Source organism: Carcharhinus amblyrhynchos, chromosome 14, assembly GCF_965287045.1.
Source record: "Carcharhinus amblyrhynchos chromosome 14, sCarAmb.v2.hapA, whole genome shotgun sequence".
Taxonomy (NCBI): domain Eukaryota; kingdom Metazoa; phylum Chordata; class Chondrichthyes; order Carcharhiniformes; family Carcharhinidae; genus Carcharhinus; species Carcharhinus amblyrhynchos.
The window spans coordinates 58,096,109-58,117,374 of NC_137337.1; the positions used below are offsets into that span (position 1 = coordinate 58,096,109).

General features: G+C 43.9%; 1 protein-coding gene across 1 annotated transcript in view; it reads right to left on the bottom strand.

Annotated features, from left to right (window-relative positions):
* ubr1 (ubiquitin protein ligase E3 component n-recognin 1) overlaps nt 1-21,266 on the bottom strand; it is a 212,293-nt gene that overhangs the window by 168,956 nt on the left and 22,071 nt on the right. The gene's annotated exons all lie outside the window — the stretch shown is intronic.

The following is a 21,266-nucleotide window of genomic DNA, read 5'->3' on the forward strand; positions in this document are numbered from 1 at the left end:
AAGTAGAACTGGGTGTCCTTAGATGATACCACCAAGAAACAGCATAAAGAAGAGGAAGAAAATGATAGCAAAGAAAAATCATTTTATCCTGTGCTGAAGGGAAATTATTGGCAATGATGCTCTAACTATGATTCAATAGATGAAAACAGGATCGAGCAAGGTCAGTGTGATTAAGCTAGCTAATAGAGAGCTGGTAGAGTCTGAAGGTAAAGGAGGACAAGGGGAGATAATGCACCAATCAGTATACCGTAATTCATCACTTTAATTATATCTGTTACTTGGGAGGTGTCGATCTGATCTGAGACATCTAAACAGCAAAGATGGCCACATATCTGAGAGACTATCACATCAAGAGTTCAGGCAGAGTACACACGATATGCAGAGTAATTATCCTTTGGCTTCACCCCAACAATACTGAACTTCAGAAGCACTTCCGACATTGCAGCAATTGTCAGCTTAGTCTTATTTCATCCTGGAGGGTATTACTTCATACGAAAGAATGAGGTAGAAAAAAATACATTTGTACATAGCAGTGATGGGTAATCTAGGCTAGTAAATGGGCTGCGTAAGCGGCCTTCCTTCATCTCAGTGAACCGCAAGATTGAAGTCAGGCACGCTGACTCCAAGAATAAGATTAAATACATTTTATACTACCTAAATATTTCATAAGTTATTAAAAAAAACAAAATCATTCATAAAAATAAAATTCTCAATTTCTAATGGTAAAAACAAAAGAAATATTTACTTTTTGGATGCAGAGGGAGGCACGGATCTCTCAATGTTGTGTGCAATCAGCATGCACCTCACTTCACTTGCCCTTGCTTTATGTGTATATCACGTCATGGTTAGTCTATGAGCCTGATTTCAATCTTGCAGCTCACTGAGATGAAGGAAGGCCACTCAAGCAGCCCACTTGCCTAGCACAAGGTTGCCATAATCTGCTAATTTCCCGGGTGGAAGTCAACGGAATATGGCAACCCTGCGCTAGGACAATAGGAACAAATGGTCTCCTGGGCCACACTCAGAACCTGATGGGCCACATATAGCCCCTGAGGTACAGGTTGCCTTCCACTGATGTTGTCTTCCATGCCAATTACAGCCAGTGAAATAATACTTTTAAAGTGTAGATATTGCTGCAATGCACGAAACACAGCAGCTAAATTGTGGACAGCAATTTGATAATGAGCAAATAATCAGTTCTTTCTTTGCAATGTGATTGAAGAATAAATATTGGCCACAACAACTGGGGAGAGCTCCTTTCTTATTGGAAAGGAGGCCACCAGGTCTTTCACATCTACCTGAAAATGGTTTAGTCTCATCCTCTGATGTAACTTGACAGCACAGAACTTCTTCAATGCAATGGAGTGTCAACCCTGATTTTTGTGCGCAAGTCCAGAATTAGGAGTTGAACCCCAAACATCGTGACTCAAAGGTCAGTGCTAACAAATGAGCCAAAACTAACACTACATACATCCACTGAAGTGCATCATATAAACCAATTGTGATATTTCAAGGCATTAAGATATAAACGGTTGAAATTTCTAAGAAATAACTAAATATCAAAGGCACTTAAATCGTACACCAGTTTGACAATAAGAATAAATTATTCAATTAGAAACGTGGATATCCTTACAGAAAATATTTTCTTGAAATAAATCAAATATTCATGACGATTCAAATACAGATCCTATTCTGTCTCATAACTAAGTAATTCATTTAACAAACAAGTTGGAATTATATCTTTAGTACAGTAAATGCTCCATGGCTCTTCACAGGAGCACATTAAAACAAAAATTAATAATACAAAACCAAGAGATGTTTGGAAATGAGGTCAAATGCTTGTTCAAAGAGGTAGATTTTAAACAGCATTTTGAATGATAGAGTAACATGGAGATTTGGAGAAAGAATTCCAGAGTTTGGGGCTTAGTAGTTGAAGGCATAACTGCCAATGACAGGTTGAAGGAAGTGAGGGGTTGTAGAAGCTGTCAGAGTTGATGAAAAAGAGATGTGGGCGGATTAAGGGGCTGAAAAAGATTAAAAAGATGAGGAACAACAAAGTCATAGAATTTGATGGATAATTTTTAAAATCAATGCCAGTTCGTAAGAATACTAGAACATGGCAAAAATATTCAATAGTTGTGCAGACAATGGTAAGAAACAGATTTATAATTCAAATTTCAGAGCCAGCATTCTCAAACATGGTTAAACATAGAAAAAAAATGTAACAGTACATGCATCATTTAAAATCTAATTACTACTCTCAATTACTCAGAACATTGATAAACATCAACTGCTCTAAATTACTGTGAAAGCTCTGCATCATACAAATTAAATTTAATTATGGCTTAGAAGGTTCTCTTCCAAAATATACTCAAATAAATATAATTTCCTGGAAGCAGAGGTAGAGGCAGTTCTGTCCTCCTTAGAAGCTGAGAGCAGGGAAACTGTTGTACTAATTACTTCTAGAATTGAAAACAGAACATTTTAAGCAACTTAATGGCTGAACCCTTGTATCTATAAACTTACTTCCAAATTTGCTAACAGGACTCCCATTACTTTTAATCCTCAATCTTTGGTGAACCACAATGCACACTTATTGTGTTGAAAGTGATGGTTTTGTAAGTGATTGCTATACTAGCGGCAAATGGTAAATGCCATTTGCACAATACAAGTATTGGTCTTCATAATTGAACAAAGTGCCAGTGGTGAATACTTTAATACACGTGTGAAAGACAAATACTTAGGTTCAGGCCATAGTTTTACTAACTTATGCCACTGAATCAAAGCAGCTATCTACAGCAGACCAGAATTTGTAACCTTGACAAATATGCCAGGCTTCTGGAAACAACTCATTTTGTGTGTTGAGAGAATAAAACCTAGCAGAAACTGTTCCACAATAAGGCCAATAGCTGACTCAGAGCCATGTAGTACAGAAAAGGCTCTTTGGTTCCTCAAGTCTGGACCGACAATAATTACCACTAGAGGCACATGAGCCCCATCTTCCTGCTCTTGGCCCATATTCTTGAATGTTACAATATTTCAGGTGCTCATCCAAATATTTTTTGGATATTTGGATGAACACAAATATGCTCCACTATCTTCCCAGGCAGTTCATTCCCAGATTCCCACCACCCTTTGAGCAAAAAATGTTTTCTCTCAAATCTCCAGCTCTTTACCCTAAAACTATGCCCCCTCAACCAAGGGAACAGCTGCTCCCAACTCACCCTGTCTATACCACTCAATCTTATACAGCTCAATCAAGTCCCCTCCTCAACCTTCTCTGCTCCAATGAAAACAATCCAAGCATATCTAGTCTCTCCTTATAGTTCAAATACTCCATCCCACTGAATCCCCTCTAGCGCAATCACATCCTTTCTATAGTGAGCTGACCAGAAATGCACACAATACTCCAGCTGTGGCCTAACCAACACAATGTACAACTCCAACATGACCTCCTTGCTCCTGTACTCTATGCCATGACTGATGAAAGCAAGTGTCCCAAATGCCTTCTTGACTACCATATTCACCTGTTCTACAGCCTGCAGGGATCTGTGAATAATTACCTCAAGATCTCTCTGTTCCTCTGAGTTTCCCAATGTCCTACCACTCTAAGTATTCCCTTGTCTTGTTTCTTCCAAAATGCATTCCCTCACAATTCTCAGGGTTAAATATGATCTACCACTGTTGTGCCCATCTGATCAACCCACCTATATCTTTCTGTAGCCTACAACCATCTCCTTCACTATTAGCCATTCTATCAATCTTGGTGTCATCTGCAAACTTGTTTAATATTCCTCTCACATTTTCATCTATATCATTTATGTATATAACAAACATAAAAGGTCCGAGTACTGATCCTTCTGGTACACCATTAGACACTGTCCTTCTGTCACTCAAACAGCCTTCTACACTACTCTTTATATCCTGTTACTAAGCCAATCTCGGATCCATCACGCCAAGTTTCCCTCAATTCCATTGTTTCAACCTTCTCAGTGTCCCATGTAGGACCTTGTCAAAAACTTTGCTAAAATCCACATATGCTACATTAACTAAACTTCTCTCATCCACTCACGTGATCACATTTTCAAAAACTTCTAACAACAACTTTGTTAGACATGACTTCCCTCTGACAAAGCCTTGCTGACTAGCCTTAATTAACCCACGCCTTTCCAAGTGAGTATTAATTCTCCCTTTCAGAATTTTCTCCAATGGTTTCTCTACCACTAAAGTCAGACTCACCGGTTTGTAATTTCCTGGTTCATCTCTACCATCCTTCTTGAAAAGTGGAATGGAATCACATTAGCCGTTCTTCAGTCCACTAGCACTTCTCTCGTGGCCAAAGAGGAATTAAACATTTGTGTCAGAGGGCCTGCAATTTCCTGCTTCACCTCCCACAGCAGCCTGGGATGCAATTCATCCAGGTCAGGGATTTGTCCATTTCTAAACCTTCAATACCTCCCCATTCTCTAAGTCAAAGTGTGGAAGTTCTTCACGATCCCTTTTCCTGAATTCTGCACCTATGTTTTCATTTTCCTGAGTGAAGACCAAAGAGAACTATTAATTTAACACTCTTCCAATGTCCTGCAGCTTCACACACAGATTACCCCTTGGTCATTAATGGGCACTACTCTTTCTCTGATTACTCTCTTTCCTTTAAATGTATTGATAAGATCTTAGGATTCTCCCTAATTCTGTTTGCAAGTCCCTTTTCATGCCCCCTATTTGCTCTTCTATTGCTTTCTTAAGTTCCTTCTTGCACTTCCTATATTCCTCCAAGGCTGAACTGAATTGCTCTCTTTGGACTTGCTGAAAGCCTCTCTCTTCTTCCTCATCCAATCCTGAATTATCCTAGGCATCTAGGAGAACTTACTGCTCTTATATTTCCCCCTAAAGAATACATGTTGTCCTATTCTCCCCAGCAACTTTTTGAATGCCTCCCCCCAATATTCCACTGTTGAATTATCCGCAAGGAGCTGTTCCCTGTCATTTCTGGCTAGATGCTGCCTTATTTTAATAAAATCTGCTTTTCCCCCAATTCAAAGTCGAGTTTTGCAGGCCATCTTTCTCCTTATTCATAATAAACTTGAAACATATCTTGTTGTGGTACGTTATTGCTAAAACGCTCCCTCACTGCCACATTGAACATTTTGTCCCTAAGAACTTGATCCAGCACTGCACCTTCTTCATATTGATACAAAAAAACTCCCCTGGATACATTTCAAAAAATCCTCCTCTAAACCCTCAACAGTATGACTGTCTCAATTTATGTTGGAAAGTTGAAATCCCCTAGTATAATTATCCAATTATTACTCTTGATCACCTCTGTGACCTGTCTACATATTTGGTCCTCTCCTGCTGACTCTTTGGGGACCTATATTAAATTCCCAGTAATGTGACTGCCCCCTTAACATTCCTAGGTTCTACCCACAAAGCCTCATTTAAAAGATCCTTCCAAGATATCATCTCCCCTTATTGCAGTTGTCTCCTTAATTAATAATGCTGCACCACCACCTTCCTTACACCCTCCCTCTATCCTACCTAAAGATCCTATATATCCCACAATGTTAAGTTGCCAGTCCTGCCCTTCCCTCAACTATGTTTCTGTGATGACAACAATATCACACTTCCATGTGTCAATCTATGCTTTTAACTCATCTTCATTCTAGAAGACTGTACACAAAAGCATTTTTCATTTCACTTCACATTTATTTGGAGGTTTTTTTTGAAACTCCTGATTGACATGAAAATATTTAATGCCTTTCCCATTATTTAAGAACGCCAGAGGATTAGGTCATTAAATACTTTGTTAGTTAAGTAAAAACAGTGGATTTGAATAACTCAATGACTAGGTCTGCACAACATAATGTGGTTTAGTCTGTAGTTTGCAGCACAAGGTGTACCACCCAATCACCCAGTCTATCATACTCTTGCACTCCACTCTGTGCAAGTAGCTTTCCAGTACTCATGTTAAGTTCTAGCTTTGATGTTCTTGCAGTCCTTGAGGAGAGACTAAGACAATTAGAGTAATATTAACTGGAGATTAGACGAATGAGAGGGGATCTCATAGAAACTTATAAAATTCTAACAGGGTTAGACAGAGTAGATTCAGAAAGAATGTTCTTGATGGTGTGGGACTGTGGATCATATTTTGAGAATGAGGGGTAAAAGTGAGGTGAGGAGAATTTTTTTTTACCCAGAGAGTGATGAGTGTGTGGAATTCACTATCACAGAAAATACTTAAGGCCAAACGTTGTGTGATTTTCCAAACGTCGCTGGATTCCGGGGAAGTGCCGGAAGATTGGAAAGCAGCTAATGTTACGCCGTTGTTTAAGAAGAGTGCCAGGCAAAAGGCAGGGAACTACAGGCCGGTTAGTTTAACATCTGTTGTAGGTAAAATGTTAGAATCCGTCATCAAGGAGGAAATAGCGAGGCATCTTGAGGGGAATTGCTTGATAGAGCAGACGCAGCACAGTTTCGTTAAGGGGAAGTCGTGTCTGACAAATTTATTGGAGTTCTATGAGGATGTGTCTAGGGCGGTGGATAGAGGAGAGCCGGTGGATGTGGTCTTTCTTGATTTTCAGAAGGCGTTTGACAAGGTACCTCACAAGAGGTTATTGCAGAAGGTAAGGGGGCATGGAGTTGGGGGTAGGGTGTTAGCGTGGATAGAGGAATGGTTGTCAAATAGGAGGCAGAGAGTGGGGGTTAATGGGTGCTATTCGGATTGGCGGTTGGTGACTAGTGGAGTGCCCCAGGGATCGGTGCTGGGGCCTCAGCTATTTACCACTTATATAGATGATCTGGAGGAGGGAACCGAGTGTATGGTGTCGAAATTTGCTGATGACACCAAGATTGGTGGAACGGCAAATTGCGCGGAGGGTGTGGAGAGTCTGCAGAAGGATCTAGACAGGCTGGGCGAATGGGCCAGGAACTGGCAAATGGAATTTAATGTTGGCAAGTGTGAGGTGGTCCACTTCGGTAGGAAGGACTATTACTTACGTGGCGAAAAACTGCAGCAGGCGACGGTGCAGAGGGACCTCGGGGTCCTTGTGCATGAGTCGCAAAAACCCAGCCTGCAGGTGCAGCAGGTGGTCAGGAAGGCGAATGGGATGCTGGCCTTCATAGCGAGGGGGATTGAATATAAAAGTAGGGAGGTCTTTCTGCAGCTGTGTAGGGCATTGGTGAGGCCGCAGCTGGAGTACTGTGTGCAGTTTTGGGCGCCATACTTACGCAAGGATATTTTGGCCTCGGAGGGAGTGCAGAGGAGGTTTACTAGGCTGATGCCGGAGTTGAGGGGGTTGAGCTATGAGGAGAGGCTGAATAAACTAGGCTTGTACTCGTTAGAGTTTAGAAGAATGAGGGGAGATCTCATTGAGACATATAAGATGATGAATGGGATGGATAGGATAGAGGTGGAGAGACTCTTCCCGCTCAGAAAGGACAGTAGGACTAGGGGGCACAGCCTCAAGATAAAGGGGGGGCGGTTTAGAACGGAGTTGAGGAGGAACTTCTTCACTCAAAGGGTGGTGAATCTCTGGAATTCTCTGCCCGTTGAGGTGGTGGAGGTTGCCTCGCTAAATATTTTTAAGAAGCGGGTTGATGGGTTTTTGATAAGTGAGGGGATTAAGGGTTATGGGGAGAGGGCAGGAATGTGGAACTGAGCCACGATAGATCAGCCATGATCTTATTGAGTGGCGGGGCAGGCTCGAAGGGCTAGATGGCCTACTCCTGCTCCTATTTCTTATGTTCTTATGTTCTTATTTCAATAAGTAATTATATATTCAAGTAATTAATATTCAATAAGTAATTAAAGGGATCAAGGAATGTGGGGGGGGGGTTCAGGATATTGAATATGATCAGCCATGATCACCATGAATGGCAGAGCAGACTCGAAGGTCCAAATGGCCTACTCCTGCTTCTAGTTTCTATGTCCTCAATATTGAAAACCAGCATTGTCGCCTCAAGGTCTCAAAGTGCATATTATATACATAGAATGCCTAGTTAAGGTATACACTTGCAAGTTGAGTTGCTAATCCTCCAGGATAGCCCTGGAATCTTTAGGAATTGAAATTAATTTCTTGGTAAATTTGTCAGAAATATTCTCCTTGAACATTTGTTTAATATTAGAAACAAGGGCGGGAGAGAGAGAGAGAGAGAGGGAGACTTTGACTAAGCAGAGCTGTTGGAGGCAGGAGGTCAAGTGATGAAACCTTGAGAAGTAACACCCAACCAAAGCAAACAATCGCACTTTTATATAACTGGACACATATTGCAGTCAGGATATTGAGCACAAGTTGTGTCTGTGATTGGTTGCAACCAAATGAAAGAGTTCACTAAAATCAGCTGTTGTCAACAGCCATTTTCAGTGGGTCCTCCATAATAACTGTATAATGAATCCTGGTGGGATTATATACTTGAAACATAACTGGCTACGCATGTTTTACATTTTAGGAACCCAGTGTCACCAGGTCAACATCAAACATCTTAACGTTTAGACTCTGATTTGTTATTCAGTGTTTCAAGAATCTAGTCTTTGAACAGCCAGACACATTTGCCATGTGCACAAAGGTCTGAGTTTGGAAGATGAAAGTAGTTCATCTTTGGAATATCTTTCCAGGGATGAAGAACTTCAAATAGCTGGTAAGACAAGAGAAACTGAGATTTTTTTATACTATTTCACTGATAAGGCCAGCATCCATTGTCCATCCCTAATTTCGCTTGGGAAGGTGATGGTGCATATGGTGTAGGTACATCCACAGCGCTGAGAGAGCGGGAGATGCAAGGTTTTTAATCAAGTGTCAGTGAAGGAATGTCGATATATTTCCAAATCAGGATGGTCAGTGGTTTGGAGGGGAATTCCCTCTTTTCCGCTGCTCGTCCTTCTAGATGCTTACACTCCTGGTTTGGAAAGTGCTTGTCTGAGAAGCCTTAATGTGTTCCTGCAATCCATTTTGTAGATCATACACACTCCCTGCACCAGTGGTGGAGGGAATGAATGTTTGTTTGTACATGGGGTTCCATTCAAAGTGGGCTGCTTTGTCTTGGATGTTGTCAAGTTCTGGAGTGTTTAGAACCATAGGAAGGTTACAGCACAAAGAGATCAATCCGCCCATCTTGTCCATGCCAGTCTGAGGACACCTATATGCCCTAATTCCATCTTCCTGCGCCTGGCCCGTACTCACAAAATTATAAAATCCTACAGTGCAGGAGGAGACCATTCAGCCCATCGTGTATGCAATGACCACAATCCCATCCAGGTCCTATCCCCATAACCCTATACATTTTTACCCTAGCTAGCCCCCCGACACTAAGGGGCAATTTAGCATGGCCAATCCACCTAACCGGGATATCTTTGGACTGTGGGAAGAAGCCAGGGTACCTGGAGGAAACCCATGCAGACACAGGGAGAATGTGCAAACTCCACATAGTGACCCAAACTGGGAATTGAACCCAGGTCCCTCGTGCTCTGAGGCAGCAGTGCTAACCACTGTGCCGCCCCCAGTCCTGTAGCTTACAGCACCCAAGATGCAGATCCAGGTTCTTTTTAAAATAGTTTAAGGTCTCTGCCGCTACCACTAGTTCAGGCAGCAAATTCCAGACATCCATTGCTCTCTGCATAAAGAAGTTCTTTCTCATGACCCCTCTACACCTTTTGTAACTGATCTTGAATCTATGTCCCCTGATTCTAGAATTCTCCAAGAGAAATAATTTTATGCAGTCCACTCTATCACTTCCCCTCATAATTTTGTACTCCTCCATCAAGTCACCCCTCAGCCTTCTTTGTCCCAAGGAAAATAAACCCAAACCATCCAATCTCTCCTTATAGCTTCATTTTTCTAGCACTAGCAACATGCTTGTAAACCTCCTCTGCACGCTCTCCAATTACGTCCTTCCTGTAATACGGTGCCGAAGACTGCACATAGTACTCCCATTGGGGCCTCATCAGTGTTTTCTGCAATTCAAACATTATAACCTTATTTTTATATTCTATATCTCTGACAAAGAAAGAAAGCATTCCATATGCCTTCTTTACAACCTTGCTACTTGAACTGCTACCTTTCGGGGCCTGTGTATGCCGAGGTCTCTCACTTAATTTCATTTACTCCTCATAGTATATTCCTATTTATTGTGCATTCCCTGTAACTGTTTGACCTCCCTAAATGCATGACTTCACACTTAAAATCTATCACTTAGCCGTCATTTTGGAGATTATAGCTATCCTCTACATTCTCACTACTCAGCTGTTGTTGGAGTTGCACTCATCCAGACAAGTGGAGATTATTCCATCACACTCCTGACTTGTGCCTTGTTGACGATGGACTGCTTTGAGAAGTCAGGAGGTGAGTTACTCGCTGCAGAATTCTTAGCTTCTGACCTGTTCTTGTAAACACAGTATTTATGTGGCTAGTCCAGTTTAGTTTCTGGTCAATGGTAACAGGATTTTGATAATGGAAGATTTAGCAGCGGTAATGCCATTGAATGCATTGAGGCAATGATTAGATTCTCTTTTATGGGAGATGGTCATTCGTCTCAATGAGATCTCCCCTCATTCTTCTAAACTCTAACGAGTACCAGCCTAGTTTATTCAGCCTCTCCTCATAGCTCAACCCCCTCAACTCTGGTATCAGCCAAGTAAACCTCCTCTGCACTCCCTCCAAGGCCAAAGTATCGTTGCGTAAGTGCGGCGACCAAAACTGCACACAGTACTCCAGCTGCGGCTTCACCAGTGCCCTATACAGCTGCAGCAAGACCTCCCTACTTTTATATTCAATCCCCCTCGCTATGAAGGCCAGCATCCCATTCACCTTCCTGACCACCTGCTGCACCTGCAGGCTGGGCTTTTGCGACTCATGCACAAGGACCCCGAGGTCCCTCTGCACCGTCGCATGCTGCAGTTTTTCGCCATGTAAGTAATAGTCCTTCCTACCATTATTCCTACCAAAGTGGACCACCTCACATTTGCCAACATTAAATTCCATTTGCCATTTCCTGGCCCATTCGCCCAGCCTATCTAGATCCTTCTGCAGACTCTCCACACCCTCCGCACAATTTGCCGTTCCACCAATGTTGGTGTCATCAGCAAATTTTGACACCATACACTCGGTTCCCTCCTCCAGATCATCTATATAAATGGTAAATAGCTGAGGCCCCAGCACCGATCCCTGGGGCACTCCACTAGTCACCAACCGCCAATCCGAATAGCACCCGTTGACCCCCACTCTCTGCCTCCTATTTGACAACCAATCCTCTATCCACGCTAACACCCTACCCCCAACTCCATGCCCCCTTACCTGATGGGCTAAATAGCCTCCTGCCCTGTAGTGATTCTGTGATCACAGCTGTGTTTGTTCAGGGTGATCTTCCTGTGTTAGGGGTAAGATTTTCACTCAGAGGGTGGTGAGTGAATGGAATCGGCTGCCGTCAGTGGTGGTGGAGGCGAACTCGCTGGGGTCTTTTAAAAGACTTCTGGATGAGTATATGGGGTTTTATGGGATTGGGGGTTATAGATAGGTGTTGATGTGATCGGCGCAACTCGTGGGCCGAAGGGCCTGTTTGTGCTGTAGTGTTCTATGTTCTATGGTAGGTAATGTTACTTGGCACTTGTCAGCCCAAACTTGGATATTGTCTAGGCCTTGCTGCATGGACTGCTTCAACATTTGAATTAAAATTATGCTGAACAGTTATGTAGTCACCTTCAAACATCTTCACTATGATGGAAGGAATATTATTGATGAAGCAGATGATTGGCCCTAGGACACTACTCTGACGAACTCCTTGTATAATCCATCACAGAACAAGATGTCTCTATTCGAAGAAATTGTTGGAGGTCTGAGAAGAAACATTCCTTTTGTACAGTGGTCTGATCATTGGTTACTAATTTTTATGCATGAAACTTAACAGAATAGCCAAACTTTCATCAATGTTCAATTGATGGGCATTCAGTTCACAAAGGCTCCACTGCTGATTTGGAAGTGACAGTGTTAAGGCCATACCTTGTTTTCTCTTCAGTGAAGCCACGATCCATGTCCACATATCCATTGTTTTTTCTACTGATCATAAGATTTACTTTGGAGAACACCAGGGGTAATTATACCCTGATACTTTACACAAGCCTTCGGCCTTTTTTTTCAGCAAACTAAGTCAGAATACAAACTACATTCTGCAAATAAAGTTCTTAGTTTCCAAACTTCACCTTTGGGAACCATCCTCTTCTTACCATGTTATTCTGATCCCAAGCCAGTTGAAGTATGAAACTAGACACTGACACTTTCTTGATACTAGGTAACGCAGAACTACATATGTCAGCTGCTTACCTCCCAATCCAGTGCCTAAGCATTCTCTCTTTATAAGTGTTCTGAGTACTTAATTAAACAATGTCCTTCACATACGTATTTTAACAATACAATTAATACTATTAACAGATTGATGCCCAAAAATGACTTTGAAAGAACTAGATAGGGAGAGGCTGGTTTCCACCAGGATCGTTGGTTACCAGTGGACATTCATTTACAATAATTGGCTAAAAGATTAAAAGGAGAATTTGTCTTAGTACAGCAAGTACATGATGATCTGGAATGTACTACCTTAAAAGGTGGTGGAAGCAGATTCAAACATAATGTTCAAAGAGAGATTGGATAAACACTTCAAGAGGAAATATTTGCACAATTATGAGGAAAGAACAGGGGAATGGGACTAATTGAACAACCAGTTCAAAGAACTATCACAAGCATGAACGGTGTCCAGCTGTACAAAATAATTCTACAATCATCCTTTGTGATCCTTTGTAAGCATTGCCAGCGTTATAAGCAACTGTTTATGCCCAAGAAAAAAAGCTGGAGTGTGCTTACAGTTGGATTGCCTTTCGATGAATGGCAATAGGAATACTGTGGCACGTAATTTACCACATGACTCCCAAAGTCTGTCCACTACCTACAAGGCACAAGTCAGGAGCGTGACGGAATACTCTCCACTTGCCTGGATAGGTGCAGCTCCGACAACACTCGAAGTTTGACGCCATTCAGGACAAAGCAGCCCACTTGACTGGCACCACAAATATCCATTCCCTCCACCACCATTGCTCAGTAGCAGCAGTATGTACTATATACAGATTGTACTGCAGAAATTCACCAAAGATCCTTGGACAGCACCTTCCAAACCCACAACAACTTTCATCTAGAAGGACAAGGGCAACAGATAAATGGGAAGAGTACCAGCTGCAGCTGGCCCTCCAAGCCACTCATCATCCTGACTTGGAAATATATTCATGATGTGGGGATGCCAGCGTTGGACTGGAGTAAACACAGCAAGAAGTCTCACAACACCAGAATTAAGTCCAACAGGTTTATTTGGTAGCAAAAGGTGGTAGGACTGGAGGGTCTTAATGACATTACTGTTACTAGAGAGGTGGTGCGCGACAGACTGGAGGGGCTGATTGTGGACAAGTCCCCAGGACCGGATGGAATGCATCCGAGGGTTCTGAAAGAAATGGCGGAGGTGATAGTGGATGCCTTGGTGGTTATTTTCCAGACGTCGCTGGATTCCGGGGAAGTGCCGGAGGATTGGAAAACGGCTAATGTTACGCCGTTGTTTAAGAAGGGTGCCAGGCGAAAGGCGGGGAATTACAGGCCGGTTAGTTTAACATCTGTGGTAGGTAAAATGTTAGAATCCGTCATTAAGGAGGAAATTGCGAGGCATCTTGAAGGGAATTGCTTGATAGGGCAGACGCAACACGGTTTCATTAAAGGGAAGTCGTGTCTGACAAATTTACTGGAGTTCTATGAGGATGTGTCTAGGGCGGTGGATAGAGGAGAGCCGGTGGATGTGGTCTTTCTGGATTTTCAGAAGGCGTTTGATAAGGTACCTCACAAGAGGTTACTGCAGAAGGTCAGAGGACATGGAGTTGGGGGTAGGGTGTTAGCGTGGATAGAGGATTGGTTGTCAAATAGGAGGCAGAGAGTGGGGGTCAATGGGTGCTATTCGGATTGGCGGTTGGTGACTAGTGGGGTGCCCCAGGGGTCGGTGCTGGGGCCTCAGCTATTTACCATTTATATAGATGATCTGGAGGAGGGAACCGAGTGTAGGGTGTCGAAATTTGCTGATGACACCAAGATTGGGGGAAAGGCAAATTGTGCGGAGGGTGTGGAGAGTCTGCAGAAGGATCTAGATAGGCTGGGTGAATGGGCCAGGAAATGGCAAATGGAATTTAATGTTGGCAAGTGTGAGGTGGTCCACTTTGGTAGGAAGAATGGTAGGAAGGACTATTACTTACGTGGCGAAAAACTGCAGCAGGCGACGGTGCAGAGGGACCTCGGGGTCCTTGTGCATGAGTCGCAAAAACCCAGCCTGCAGGTGCAGCAGGTGGTCAGGAAGGCGAATGGGATGCTGGCCTTCATAGCGAGGGGGATTGAATATAAAAGTAGGGAGGTCTTGCTGCAGCTGTATAGGGCATTGGTGAGGCCGCAGCTGGAGTACTGTGTGCAGTTTTGGGCGCCGCACCTGCGCAAGGATATTTTGGCCTTGGAGGGAGTGCAGAGGAGGTTTACTAGGCTGATACCGGAGTTGAGGGGGTTGAGCTATGAGGAGAGGCTGAATAAACTAGGCTTGTACTCGTTAGAGTTTAGAAGAATGAGGGGAGATCTCATTGAGACGTATAAGATGATGAATGGGATGGATAGGATAGAGGTGGAAAGACTCTTCCCGCTCAAAAAAGACAGTAGGACTAGGGGGCACAGCCTCAAGATAAAGGGGGGGCAGTTCAGAACGGAGTTGAGGAGGAACTTCTTCACTCAAAGGGTGGTGAATCTCTGGAATTCTCTGCCCGATGAAGTGGTGGAGGCTACCTCGCTAAATATTTTTAAGAAGCGGGTTGATGGGTTTTTGATAAGAGAGGGGATTAAGGGTTATGGGGAGAGGGCGGGAAAGTGGAACTGAGCCACGACAGATCAGCCATGATCTTATTGAATGGCGGGGCAGGCTCGAAGGGCCAGATGGCCTACTCCTGCTCCTATTTCTTATGTTCTTATGTTCTTAAAAGCCACTAGCTTTCGGAGCACTGCTTCTTCGTCAGGTAAGTGGGAGTTGGCCTTGGCGAGATGTTTTGTTTACTGCAATGACCTCCTCAGAAGACAAACACGGGACACAGCAGACAGAGTACTCTTCGTTGTCCAGTACTTCGCCAGAGCGGAGAAGTTACAACACCTTCTCTGGAGCCTTCAACATGTCATTGACGAAGGCGAACATCACGCCAAGGCCATCCCCACACCCCCACTTCTTGCCTTCAATCTCAAACAGACCATTGTACGCAGCAGACTATCCAGCCTCAGGAGAAGTGTGACCACGACACCACAACAACCTCTGCAAGACGTGCCAGAATATCAACAGGAGGCCATCATTTCACGCGAAAACACCATCCAGCAGGTACACGGCACACACACTTGCAATTTGGCCAACGTTGTCTATCTGCTACGCTGCAGGAAAGAATGTCCCAAGGGATGGTACATTGGGTAGATCATGCACACTGTACGACGACGATGAATGAACACTGCTCGACAATTACAAGGCAAGAATGTTCTCTTCCTGTTGGGGAACACTTCAGCCGTCACAGGCCTCTGATCTTCAGGGAAGCGTTCTCCAAGGCGGCCTTCACGACACACGCAAATGCAGAGTCGCTGAGTAGAGACTGATAGCCAAGTTCCACACACGAGAACAGTCTCAACCGGGGTCCTGGGTTCATGTCACACTATCTGTAACCCCCACAACTTGCCTGGGCTTGCAAAATCTCACTAACTGTCCTGGGTGGAGACAATACATATCTCTTTAACCTGTGCTTAACCCTCTCTCCATTCACATTGTCTGAACCTTTAAGACTTAATTACCTATAAAGATTTGCATTCCAACCATTATTTTGTAAGTTGAGTGTCTTTATACACCCTGTTTGTGAACAGAACTCCCCCTTACCTGACAAAGAAGCAGCGCTCCGAAAGCTAGTGGCTTTTGCTACCAAATAAATCTGTTGGACTTTAACCTTGTATTGTGAGATTTCTTACTTGGAAATATTCCTTCGAAGTCACTGGGTCAAAATCCTGGAATTCTCTGCCTAATGACATTGTGGGTCAACCCACAGCATGTGGACTGCAGCATTTCAAAAAGGCAGCTCACCAACACCTTCTCAAGGGCAATTTAGAAATGGGCAATAAATGCTGGCCAACCAGTGACGCCTATGTCACTGAATGAAAAAAAAAATCAAGTCAATCTTCCTAACTGAACTTAAAACAAACTTCAAATTACTGGCATCTGTGGAGAGAGTACAGCCAATGTTTCGAGTTTGTATGACCCTTCGACACAGCCTGTTTGAGCTTAATGAGTTAATGAGTTCTCCAGCATTTTGTTGCTTTTTTCAGATTCCAGCATCCAGAGTATTTTGCCTTTATTCAAACTACTAACAATTATAGAGTCACTGACATACAACAAGGAAACAGGCCCTGTCGCCCAAGTCATCCATGCCGACCAGGTTTTCTAAACTGAATCAATCCCATTTGCCTGCATTTGGTCCACATACCTCTAAACATCTCCTATCCATGTACCAGTCCAAATGTCTTTTAAATGTTCTAACTGTAACTGCCTCTACTATCTCCTCTAACAGCTAATTCCATAGAGTGAGTTGGGTGATAGGGTAGGTTTGGGTGAAAGGAAAATTATCAGGGGGAAGGAGGTTCCGAGTGGCCCTGGTGGGTTGGACCGCATCTGTTTCAACGCGAGGAGTGTGACGGGTAAAACGGACGAGCTTATGGCCTTGATGTTTGTGAGGAAGTTAGATGTGGTGGCAGTAACGGAGATGTGGTTAAAGGAAGGGCAGGACTGGCAGCTGAATGTTCCTGGGTATAAGTGTTTTAGGTGTGAGAGGAGGGTTGAAGAGAGGTGGTGGGGTGGCGCTGTTAGTAAAGGAGCACATCACAGCAGCGCAGAGGGAGGATAATATGGAGGAGTTAGGGATTGAGTCGCTGTGGGTGGAGTTGAGGAATAAAAAGGGAGAGATTACGATGCTAGGGATATACTATAGGCCACCCAACAGCCCGAGGTCAGTGGAGGAAGGTATTTGCAGAGGCATTTTAGACAGGAGTAGAAAGAATAAGGTGGTTGTAGTGGGTGACTTTAATCTTCCTGGAGTGGATTGGAAGGTGCCTAGAGCTGGGGAGGAGTTTGTAAAATGTGTGTTGGAAGGGTCCTTGGAGCAGTACGTAACTAGCCTGACTAGGGAGGGAGCTATACTGGATTTAGTGTTGGGTAATGAGTCGGGGCAGGTGGTTGAGGTAGGCGAACATGTGGCTAACAGTGACCACAAGTCTGTCTACTTTAGGATAAAAATGGAAAGGGATGAGTGCCGTCCGAAGGGGAGGGTGCTGAACTGGGGGAAGGTGAGCTATAGCCGGATTAGGAGGGAGCTGAAGGACACTAATTGGGAGGGGTTGTTAGCTGGCAAGTCCACGGTTAGTAAGTGGGAGGCTTTCAAGGGCAAACTGATAATGTTGCAGGAAAGGCATGTGCCGGCAAAGAGTAAGGATGGGAAAGGCAGGATTAGAGAGCTGTGGATTACAGGGGGTATCGAAGACTTGGTCAGGAAGACGAGGGAGGCATATGTTAGGTCGAAACAACTGGGAATGGAGAGTGCGCTGGAGGAATATAGAGAGAGTAGGAGGGAGCTTAAAAGGGGAGTTAGAAGGGCGAAAAGAGGGCATGAAATGGCTTTGGCTGATAGGATTAAGGAAAATCCAAAGGCATTTTACTCTTATATTAGGAGCAAGAGAGTGGTGAGAGGGAAAATTGGTCCCCTTAGGGACAAAGGAGGGGAGCTATGCATCGAGTCTGAGGGAATGGGGGAGATCCTGAATGAATACTTTGTGTCAGTATTCACGAAGGAGAGGGGTTTGGTGTCGTGTAATGTCTTGGAGGGAGCTGTAGATCAGTGGAAGGAAATATCCATTACGAGGGAGGAAGTGCTAGGGTTTTTATGTAGCACAAAAACGGATAAAGCTCCGGGGCCTGATGGTATTTATCCCAGGCTGCTTAGGGAGGTGAAAGATGAAATTGCTGGGCCTCTGACGCAAATCTTTGTCTCTTCTTTGGACACAGGTGAGGTCCCAGAGGACTGGAGGGTAGCTAATGTGGTACCGCTGTTTAAAAAGGGTAGTAGGGATAACCCTGGTAATTATAGACCAGTGAGTTTGACATCGGTGGTAGGAAAATTATTGGAAAAAATTCTTAGGGATAGGATGTATAAGCATTTGGAGCGTTGCGATCTGATTAGGGATACGCAACATGGCTGTGTTCAGGGGAGGTCTTGCCTTACGAATCTGGTAGAATTTTTTGAGGAGGTGACAAAAACGGTTGACGATGGGCGAGCCATTGATGTCATCTATATGGATTTCAGTAAGGCGTTTGACAAAGTCTCTCACGGTAGGCTGGTAGAAAAGGTTAAGGCATGTGGGATACAAGGACAGGTAGCTAGATGGATTGAAAACTGGCTGGGCAATAGGAGACAGAGTAGTAGTGGAAGGGTCCTTTTCTGGCTGGAGGTCAGTCACCAGTGGTGTGCCGCAGGGCTCAGTACTGGGACCTCTCCTCTTTGTAATACATATAAATGACTTGGAAGAGGGCGTACGTGGTGTGATCAGCAAGTTTGCAGATGACACCAAGATGGCAGGATTGGCAGATACTGAGGAAGATTGTCAGGTGACACAGCAGGATATAGATAGGTTGGTATATTGGGCAGATAGATGGCAGATGGAATTTAATCCTGACAAATGTGAGGTGATGCATTTTGGAAGGAATAATACAGGGAGGAGTTACATGATAAAAGGTAGACTGATTAAGAGTATAGAAATACAGAAGGACCTGGGAGTGCAAGTGCACAAGTCTCTGAAGGTGTCAACACAGGTAGAGAAGGTTGTGAAGAAAGCTTACGGAATGCTAGCCTTTATAGGAAGGGGTATAGAGTATAAGAGCTGTTGTCTAATGCTTCAGTTGTACAGAACGTTGGTTAGACCGCATTTGGAGTACTACGTCCAGTTCTGGTCACCTTACTACCGGAAGGACGTGGAGACCCTGGAGAGGGTGCAGAGGTGGTTTACCAGGATGCTGCCTGGCATGGAGGGACTGAGTTACGAGGAAAGATTGGAAAAACTGGGGCTCTTTGCCTTAGAAAGACGGAGATTAAGGGGGGGATCTGATAGAGGTGTATAAAATAATGAAGGGAATAGATAGAGTCAACAGTGGTAGGCTTTTCTCTAGACTGGGGACAACTATTACGAGAGGTCATGATCTAAGGGTGAGGGGGGAGAAGTGTAATTTGGACACTAGAGGAAGGTTTTTCACGCAGAGGGTTGTGGGGGTATGGAACGCGCTACCAAGTAAGGTGGTGGAGGCAGGCACATTGGACTTGTTTAAGGTTTACTTAGATAAACAGATGAGCGAAACAGGGATGGAGGGTTATAGTAGACGGTATTAAAAAGGGTCAGAGCCTCGGGACGACACTGGAAATGTAATATTACATGTTAATGTTTTGTCTCTTTTAATCCACAGGTGTCGGTCCACCTTGTTGTCAAACGAGGGGCATGCACACCGTGGGTCGTGCGTGGGCTGCTCTTGGAGGTTTCGAGAGTGGCCTAGTACTTCGTGTCGTTGTGTGTGCTTAATCCTGGACCAGCAGACGGGCACCACAACAGCTCAGTGACTATCACTGCTAGCTGTGCAGATACATGGATTTGGGCCTGTGTCTGTGGGAGTTTGCGCATTCTCCCTGTGGTTGCGTGGGTTTCCTCCCGGTGCTCCGGTTTCCTCCCACACCCCAAAGATGTGCTCTTAGGCTGATTGGTGTACCAAACTGACCCTACGCTATTCTCCCCTGAATCTGGCTACATTAGGGGTACCATTCACATACACACAGGGCAGGGTAGGTGTAGGAAAATGCTTTGTTGAAGTGGCGGCGCGGGCTCATTGGGCCGAAGGGCCTGTTTCCCGTGCTGGGTTGTTCTTTGTTATATACATCACCCTCTGTGTGAAAATGTTGCCCCTCAGGTCACGTTTAAATCTTTCCTCTCTTACCTTAAACCTATGCTCTCTAGTTTCTAATCCCCAACCCTGGGGAAAAAGCCTTGTCTGATCACCTTATCTATACCCTTCATGATTTTATGAACGGTTATAAAGTCACCCTTCGTGATCCTATACTCCAGGGACAGAAGTTCCAGCCTATCAGCCTCTCCTAATTCAAACCTTCCAGCCCCAGTACCATTCTTGTAAATCTTCTTTTGCACCCTTTCCAGTTTAATAACTTCCTTCCAATAGCAGGGTGACCAAAATTGTATGCAGTATTCCAGATGTGGCTTACCAATGTCTTGTACAGTTGTAACATAATGTCCCAACTCCTGTACTCAATGCTCTGACAGAAGAAGACAAGTGTGCCAAACACCTTCTTCACCACAGTGTCTGTGGTGCCAATTTCAAGGAACTATGTACCTGCACCCCTAGGTCTCTCTCTGTTCTTACATCCTCACTCATTTCCACTTGTATTGAGGGACCAGGCCGGGCTAGAGATACCAAGGGCAACCATGAAGTGAATAGCTAAAGCTTCAGTGATAAAAAAGTGATAAGAATGCCAATGGCTGAAACAACGAATGCCTCAGCCCCCAACGATGAAGCAGTTCAGAAATACAAATTGTGCGCAATATTAGAAAACAGCTGAAGCTGTGTTGTCAGCCACTGGAATAGATCCATTTCATCAAACATACCCTTAAAAACAGTAGGTGTCAATGTCCAGGTGAAGTGAAAAAAATTGAATCAAAGTGTCAGACGATAGGTCAAAAATTGAATAAGGCATTCAGTGAATCAAAATTCCAAACAAACATCATTTACAAAAATTGGCAAACATTAGGTGGCGAAGAATAAATTTCCTAATAACATTAAGATATCATACTGAAAGAAACTGTAAATAATAGACCTCAAGATTTCCAATTATGTTGACAACACAATTGAGACCACTATGGAATCTGGACAAAACTGTGAAGATGTGTTAGAAAAGGATTAGCGTATGTCAAGCTACTTTCATTTTTTTTAAGCTATCATACCCCACAACTAGTTATATAGAAACATAGAAAATAGGAGCAGGAGTAAGTCATTTGGTTCTTCAGGCCTGCTCCATCATTCAACATGATCATGGCTGACCCTCTAGCTCAAAATGTGGAGATGCTGGTGTTGGACTGGGGTAAACACAGTAA